Here is an 8,314-nt window from a genome sequence, read left to right on the forward strand (position 1 = left end):
AAACACTAACTCCTGCAAGGTAAACCTTAAGGAACATAACGTACTCGAGTGATCATAGTGGCTTTGTCATCTAAAGTACTGTGTCTGAAAAAGATTTTCAGGAGTCCACAAAATCAAAATGTTCATAGGTCCCACAACCGTAAAATATACAACTATATTTTCTAAGATTACTGAAAAAGAGAAATAAAGTACTCAATATTAAATGGTCAGGTTAAGTAACTGAGAGGCGAATAGGAAAGACATATGCACCTTAAATAATGGCAAGGATGAGCTAGTAGGTAACTCCTCAATCCTTATTCTCTAATACTGCCAACTATCATATGCTACAGTTATTACCCAGGATAGTAACAAGGGAAGTAACTAATCACCACTACTAGTAATAATAGCACTTTTCAAAGAACGCAAACATATTCTTTATATGCAGTACATTCTTTCCTTATTCTAAAAAGAGAGTGAAGAACTGGACTTTGTAAGACCTAAAAGCCAGTGAACTTATATAGATCAAAATATGAAGTTCACAGAGGAGAGTTCTCTTACATCAATTCTTGATGCAGCTTCAGTACATAAATGGGGACCACATGGAGCAAATCTGAGAATAGGTCCCCTGTTGAAGGAATCAGAGAAAGAACTGGAAGAGCTTGAAGGGACTCGAGACCCCAAAAGTACAACAATGCCAAGCAACCAGAGCTTCCAGGGACTAAGCCACTACCTAAAGACTATACATGGACTGACCCTGGACTCTGACCCCATAGGTAGCAATGAATATCCTAGTAAGAGCACCAGTGGAAGGGGAAGCCCTGGGTCCTGCTAAGACTGAACCCCCAGTGAACTAGTCTATGGGGGGAGGGCGGCAATGGGGGGAGGGTTGGGAGGGGAACACCCATAAGGAAGGGGAGGGGGGAGGGGGATGTTTGCCCGGAAACCGGGAAAGGGAATAACACTCGAAATGTATGTAAGAAATACTCAAGTTAATAATAAAAAGAAAAAAGAAAGTAACCAAGAATTTATATGTAAGCTCTGCACAGCTAGGTGTATCTCCAACATAGGTGGCCCCAGCATAAGTACTAGAAGTTGCCCACTAATGGAAAGATCATCAGCTGACTCTGGTCATTTGCATAAACACACACAGAATAAAGTCATAACAATTGTGTCTTTCAATCAGAAATCATTGTGCTACTGTGCTATCTCCTCTTGGAGAGGGATATAAATGATTGATAATGTCTGGAAGTTGTTTTATTACTCAGTTTCCATCCAGGTAAGTGGTAAACAGACTGAAAAAAATCTCACTGTCAATTTAAAGTGGTAATATAGCATCAAATTTCTAATAGAACTTGTAGTTCTTTCTTGTTTTGCAGATTAATAACACAGTAAAAAAGACACTTAAATTGCTTTGCTCTACAACCTCAATAGACTCAGGAAATATTCATGATCACATCTACATGGAAAATGTAAAAGCACTTACTGTGTATTCAAAATATGACTGAAATACTCTTTCTCCACAGGCCATTGTACTGCTCAAATCAAGAAGTTACAGCCTATTCTCCGGTTTCCATTCTTGTCTTTATTTTGCTTTATTCTCGAAGAGCAGGTAGGATAAATAAAGCCAGCCACATGAAGTGGAATGTTTAGGAGCAAGAAGGATAAAATCAAAGTGAACAGATTTTTTCTTCTCTGAGGCTGGGCAGAATGGTTTGTGAAGTGCCACACAGATCAGCAAATCAAAGATACCCATATATCCCCATGTCCTATTATCACTGTGGCCAAGGGAGATGTTACATCTGCATTTCTGTTTCCTTTTTTTACAACTCTTTCCTCAACCCTGGAGGAATCTTTGATACTATCTCCTGGGGATGTTCATCTGATGTTCACTGTTCATGTGATAAACTTAGTTGATAAATATAGATGAAGGTTGTGTAGTTACATGAATGGCATCACACATGTTTGTGGAAATTAAGGTCCCTGGAAAGATTCTACTTTGTGAAATTTGATCTCAGGACTGCCTCAAATTCTGTTTATGTGAACACTTGAAATAATATCAGTGGATTTTTGTAGTTGATCCACCTTCAGGAAGAACTCAGAGTCTGAAATCATGGTTACACACTGACCATTGTGTCACAAATCCCATGTCAGGGAAAGGCAGCCTCATGTTTAGAGCATTTGTGATCAATTGAGAATATATTTTGGGCAACATACAGCAGTGACACATACAGAATATCTAAACAAAAACTGTGCTTACATAGTCTTGAGAATTAAAACATCATGGCAAATGCAGAAATGTCCTGAATAATATTAAGTGTTGCTTTTCAAATATTTAAGAAAATCCAGAGAAAATGTTAAACATTTTTGCCTCATTTCAAATACTACATAAGACCTAGCACTCTTATTCCCCATTATTTTTAATGAGAAACTAAGCTAAATGTTTGAGTTCTAAAACATGATTTCCAAATTTTACCCTCAGTTCTCACAGAACAATACCTCGTTTTGACCAGTTTCTTCTACTTTATCATTTTTTTCTACCTTGACTTTGCTAATTTTACATTCCAGTAGTCACCATGAAGAATTCTTACAATTAGTATTGTAGGAGCAAATAGTAAGTGTCAAGTGAACTTTTGTTTAATAAGTAAACTCTTCTTATACAATTTTCATAGCCAAGTGGGAGAGTTTACTGATAATTGTGGTCTGATGTGTGTCTGTGGATATGGACTGCAGAGAAAGCAGCACAAATATAGGAAATTCTTTCTCGTGTGTTATGATATGTAATATTCAGCATTTATGATGAGGCAAACAGAGTTTGTTTCCTTTCTAGATTTTGTTGTACATTTAAATAACAACGTCCTCTATGTGCATGAACCAGAAGCCTTGTCCTAGGTAGCAAATGTAGGGGCACAGAGATATGTGAGTTGGAGAGTTTTTTATAGGAGGAAAAAAGCACATTCATCTTTGATGTGTACAAATAAAATTGCCAAGCATATAGATTTAGCATTGTATTCAGTTTCATCTGTATGAAATGGTTATTTCATTTTAAATTAATATATTTTATTATGACACAGTCACATGTATGTTTAATGTACTTGGCCAGTTTCTTCCCATTTGAAACCCACATCTCTTGCTCATCTTACTACTCATACCATTTCTTAGTTCAAACAGCCTTCCTCTTATTTTATGACTTTTGTGTTAATTTTATGAGACAAATGTCACATTTTCTTGTGTATTTTTCCAAACTGGCTTCACATGGCGCCCCATCACAAATGTGTTACCCACTTTCTTCATGTAAAAATGTGTGCATATACACATACGTACAAACATATATATATATATTGACCTTTATATATGTAATCTTCCTTGCCTCTCTGGGATAAAGCCTACATGATCATGGTAGCTGATATTTTTTTTTATTAACTTGAGTATTTCTTATTTACATTTCGAATGTTATTCCCTTTCCCGCTTTCTGGGCAAACATCCCCCTAATCCCTTCCCCTCCTCTTTATGGGTGTTCCCCTCCCCACCCTCCCCCCATTGCCGCCCTCCCCTCAACAATCACGTTCACTGGGGGTTCAGAATTAGCAGGACCAAGGGCTTCCCCTTCCACTGGTGATCTTACTAGAATATTCATTGCTACCTATGAGGTCAGAGTCCAGGGTCAGTCCATGTATAGTCTTTAAGTAGTGGCTTAGTCCCTGGAAGCTCTAGGTGCTTGGCATTGTTGTTCATAAGGGGTCTCGAGCCCCTTCAAGCTCTTCCAGTTCTTTCTCTGATTCCTTCAACGGGGGTCCTATTCTCAGTTCAGTGGTTTGCTGCTGGCATTCGCCTCTGTATTTGCTGTATTCTGGCTGTGTCTCTCAGGAGAGATCTACATCCGGCTCCTGTCGGTCTGCACTTCTTTGCTTCATCCATCTTGTCTAATTGGGTGGCTGTATATGTATGAGCCACATGTGGGGCAGGCTCTGAATTGGTGTTCCTTCTGTGTCTGTTTTAATCTTTGCTTCTCTATTCCCTGCCAAGTGTATTCTTGTTCCCCCTTTTAAAGAAGGAGTGAAGCATTCACATTTTGATCATCCGTCTTGAGTTTCATGTGTTCTATGGTAGCTGATGTTTTTATTTGTTCTTGGATTCACTTTGCAAATATTTTATTGAGTATATTTGTACCAAGGCTGACAAGAGAAATCAATCTATAAATCTCCTTCTTGGTTAATTCTTCATGTAGCCAGGATACCATGGTGATTGTAGCCTCATAATCTGAACTGGGCAAGGTTTCTTCAGTTTCCACTGTTTGGGATAATATGGGAATAATGTATTATATATTTGAAAGTCTCAAAGAATTCTGTCATAAATTTCTTTGTTTCAGAAATTTGGGGAGGTGCAGCAGTTGGGAGAATTTTAGTGAGTTCTCTATTTCACTATTGGTTATAGTTCTGTGTAAATTGTTATGCTGACTTTTTGATTCTAGTAAGTGGTAGGTGTTGATGAAAATATGCATATCTTTCCGATTTCAGACTTCTGGTGTGCTGTTAAATAAATACTATGAAATAATTCCTTCTTTTTCCTTTTTTTTGATGAAGAGTTTTTTCTTTCTGTAGCCTTGTCTGTCCTGGAACAAGTTCTATGGACTAGTTTAACCTCTCCTGGATTTGCCTTCCACATACTGAATTTAAAGGCACGTGGCAGTACCACCAAGTTGAACTTGAATCTCTCAATGGCTACCATTGTGCCCACTGAGTTTGATATGCTGTGTAATCATTTTCATTGAATTCTAAATATATTTTTCATGTATTTATTTCTGTCTTGAACCATTTTTATTTGGTAGAGAATTATTCATTTTCCATGTGTTTGTATACTTTCTGGTGTTAATTTTGTTTATATACAGATGTAATCCATTATTACTAACAGGATGCAGTGAGTTTTGGTTTCGATTTGCATTTCATTTTCCTTGTAAGTGTTGTAACTTGCTTTATGTTTGAGTATTTGGTCAATTTTTGAGAATTTTTTATGAGAAGTAGAGAATAATATTTACTATATATGTTCGGGGGAAAGTATACTATAAATACATGTTAGGCCATTTGGTTTACAAAGATTGGTAACTCAAGTATTTCTTTGTTTACTTTTGATCTAGATAATCTGACTATTAGTGAAAGCCGAGTGTAGTGATAATTAACCTGCTCTGTGCTCCTGATGAATTTCACTTGCACATTTGCCCAAGAGCAATCTAGAATCTCGAATGAAAGAAACACACACACACACACACACACACACACACACACACACACACACACAAACACACGTGAAATTTTATATATCTCCAGACTGATTTGCAGAGTGGTTGTATTAGTTTGCAATCCAACCAACAATGGAGGAGTGTTCCTCTTGCTCCACATCCTTGCCAGCATCTGCTGTCACCTGAGTTCTTGATCTTAGCCATTCTGACTAGTGTGAGGTGACATCTCAGGGTTGTTTTGATTTGCATTTGCCTGGTGACCAAGGATGTGGACCATTTCTGTAGGTACTTCTCAGTCATTCCATATTCCTCAGCTGAGAATTGTTTATTTTAATGGGGTTATTTGTCTCTCTGGAGTTTCACATTTGAGTTCTTTGTGTTTTTTTAAATATTAGCCCTGTATCAGATGTAGGATTGGTAAAGATCTTTTCCCAGTCTGTTGGTTACCATTTTGTCCTAATGACAGTGTCCTTTGCCTTACAGAAGCTTCGCAGTTTTATGAGGTCCCATTTTTCGATTCTTAATCTTAGAGCATAAGGCATTGTTTGGTGTTTTGTTGAGGAAATTTTCCCCAGTGTCCATGTGTTTGAGACTCTTCTTCACTTCTTCTTCTATTAGTTTGAGTGTATTTTGTTTGGTGTGGAGGTCTGTGATCCACTTGGACCTAAGCTTTGTACAGGGTAGTAAGAATGGGTCTATTTGTATTATTCTCCATGCTGACATTGAATCAGCACCATTTGTTGAAAATGCTATCGTTTTACCATTGGATTGTTTTAGCTCTTTGTCAAAGATCAAGTGACCATAGGTGCATGGGTTCATTTCTAAGTCTTAAGTTTTATTTCACTGATCTCCTTGCCTATCTCTGTACGAATCATACAGTTTTTTTAATCACTATTGCTCTGTAATACTGCTTGAGGTAAGGGATGGTGATTCCCTTAGTTCTTTTGTTGTTGAGCATAATTTTTGCTATCCTGGTTTTTTTTCAAATTGTTCTTTCTAACTCTCTGAAGAATTGAGTTGGAATTTCAAAGGGGGTTACATTGAATATGTAGATTGCTTTTGAGAAAATGGCCATTTTAGTTTATTAATCCTGCCAATCCATGAGCATGGGTGTTCTTTCCATGTTCTGAGACTTTCAATTTCTTTCTTCAGAGACATTAAGTACTTGTCATCCAGATCTTTCATTTGCTTGGTAAGAGTCACACCTAGGTATTTTTTTATTATTTGGGACTATTGTGAAGAGTGTCATTTCCTTAATTTCTTTCTCAGCCTGTTTATCCTTTGAGTAGAGGAAGGCTACTGATATGTTTGAGTTAATTATATACCCAGCCACCTTGATAAGTAGTTCCCTGGTGGAACTTTTGGGGTCACTTAAACATGCTATCATATCATTTGGAAATGGCGATATTTTGACCTCTTCCCTGCCAATTTGAATCTCTTTGCCCTTCTTTTGTTATCGGATTGCTCTGGCTAGGATTTCTAGTAGTATACTAAATAGGTAGGAAGAGAGTGGGAGTCTTGTCTAGTGTCTGATTTTAGTGGTATTGCTTCAAGTTAGACACTGGTTTGCTATATCTTCCTTTTACTATGTATGGGTCTTGAATTCCTGATCTTTCCAGGACTTCTGTTATGAAAGGGTGTTGAATTTTGTCAAATGCTTTTTCTGCATTTAATGAAATGATCATGTTGTTTTTCTCTTTGAATTTGTTTAATTAATGTATTATGTTGATGGATTTCCATATATTGAACCATCCCTGCATCCCTGGAATGAAGTCTACTTGACCTTGATGGATGATCGTTTTGATGTGTTCTTGGATTCTGTTTGTGAAAATTTTATTGAGTATTTTTGTGTTGGTATTCATAAGCGAAATTGGTCTGAATTTCTTGTTCTTTGTTGGGTCCTTCTGTGGTTTAGGTATAAGCATAGTTGTGGTTTCATAGAAGGAATTGCATACTGTTCCTTCTGCTGCTATTTTGTGGGGTAATTTGGACATTATTTGTTTGAAGTCTTATATCAAGGTCTGATAGAATTCCCCAGTAAACTCATGTGGTCCTGGGCTTGAAGTAGCCTTTTTACAGTGATTCTTATTAGAGATGTTATGGGGCTATTCTTTTGGAGATTTCTCAGAGCTTTTGCATATCTCAGTCCAAGAGGGGGACTTGGCAATCTATGAGGTATCCTGTGGCTGAGAATTGCTTAGGTAATGTGTCTTAAAAGTTAGCCCCCAGTTCATATAGAAGTTTGTGTGTTCAGGAATTAACTTGGTAACTTTTGTGTAAAAATAAAAAGAGGTTCACTGAGGCAGTCCAGGGTTCAGTCCTTCAGATCCTGATCATTCCAGATTCTGAGAAGTCGAAATTCACCAGGTAGTGATTCTCTTTCTTAGACTGAGGGTTTTTCAAAACTCACCACCAAGAAGAGTATCTACAGACATTTCCAAGAAAAAATGTCTTTGTAGTTATTAATAGCTGACATTTAGCAATGAAGTTCTGTCATTAAGTGGGATTTTGAATGGTTCAAATAAGGGAGGAATGCAGAATGTATTAGTCGTCTGAGAATGGGAATACAAAGAATGAAAAGTCCACATCAGAAGGATTGCTCCAAAGCTAAGTATGATAATGGGCAGTTGGACTGAGAGAAATGGAAGGAAAGTTGATCATTTTGAGGTCATATGAGGACCTGGTTTTCTGGTTATATTTCTGAGTATTCCCTAGAAGTGTCTAATCTTTTTAATTGGCTGGAATGAAGAAAAGGATGTGGAGAAGAAATTTTGGAGAGGAAGACGTGTGCCATCAACTGAAGAATTTGAAATGCGTGGCTGATCCTGGTGATCTGATACAGAGCTGGGTATAGGAGCAAAGGATTGGTTTTGGAGGAAATGAAGGAGAAGTGAACATCTGCAGTGAAGATTTATGCTTTTTAGCATGAATGAACTGTCTGGTCTCAGTGTATTTCTAGCGGAGTTAAAGGCTTTGATAAAACAGTGAGTAAGGAGAGAACATAACAAGCACAGACTTTAATGGTCTACTGTCAACAGGGTCAGGGGAAGATAATGGAGGCCATACCCGGACATTTCTTGGTGAGTTTGGGAGGAGACTGTG

The sequence above is a fragment of the Rattus norvegicus genome, chromosome 1 (assembly GCF_036323735.1).
Source record: "Rattus norvegicus strain BN/NHsdMcwi chromosome 1, GRCr8, whole genome shotgun sequence".
NCBI classification, from domain to species: Eukaryota; Metazoa; Chordata; class Mammalia; order Rodentia; family Muridae; genus Rattus; species Rattus norvegicus.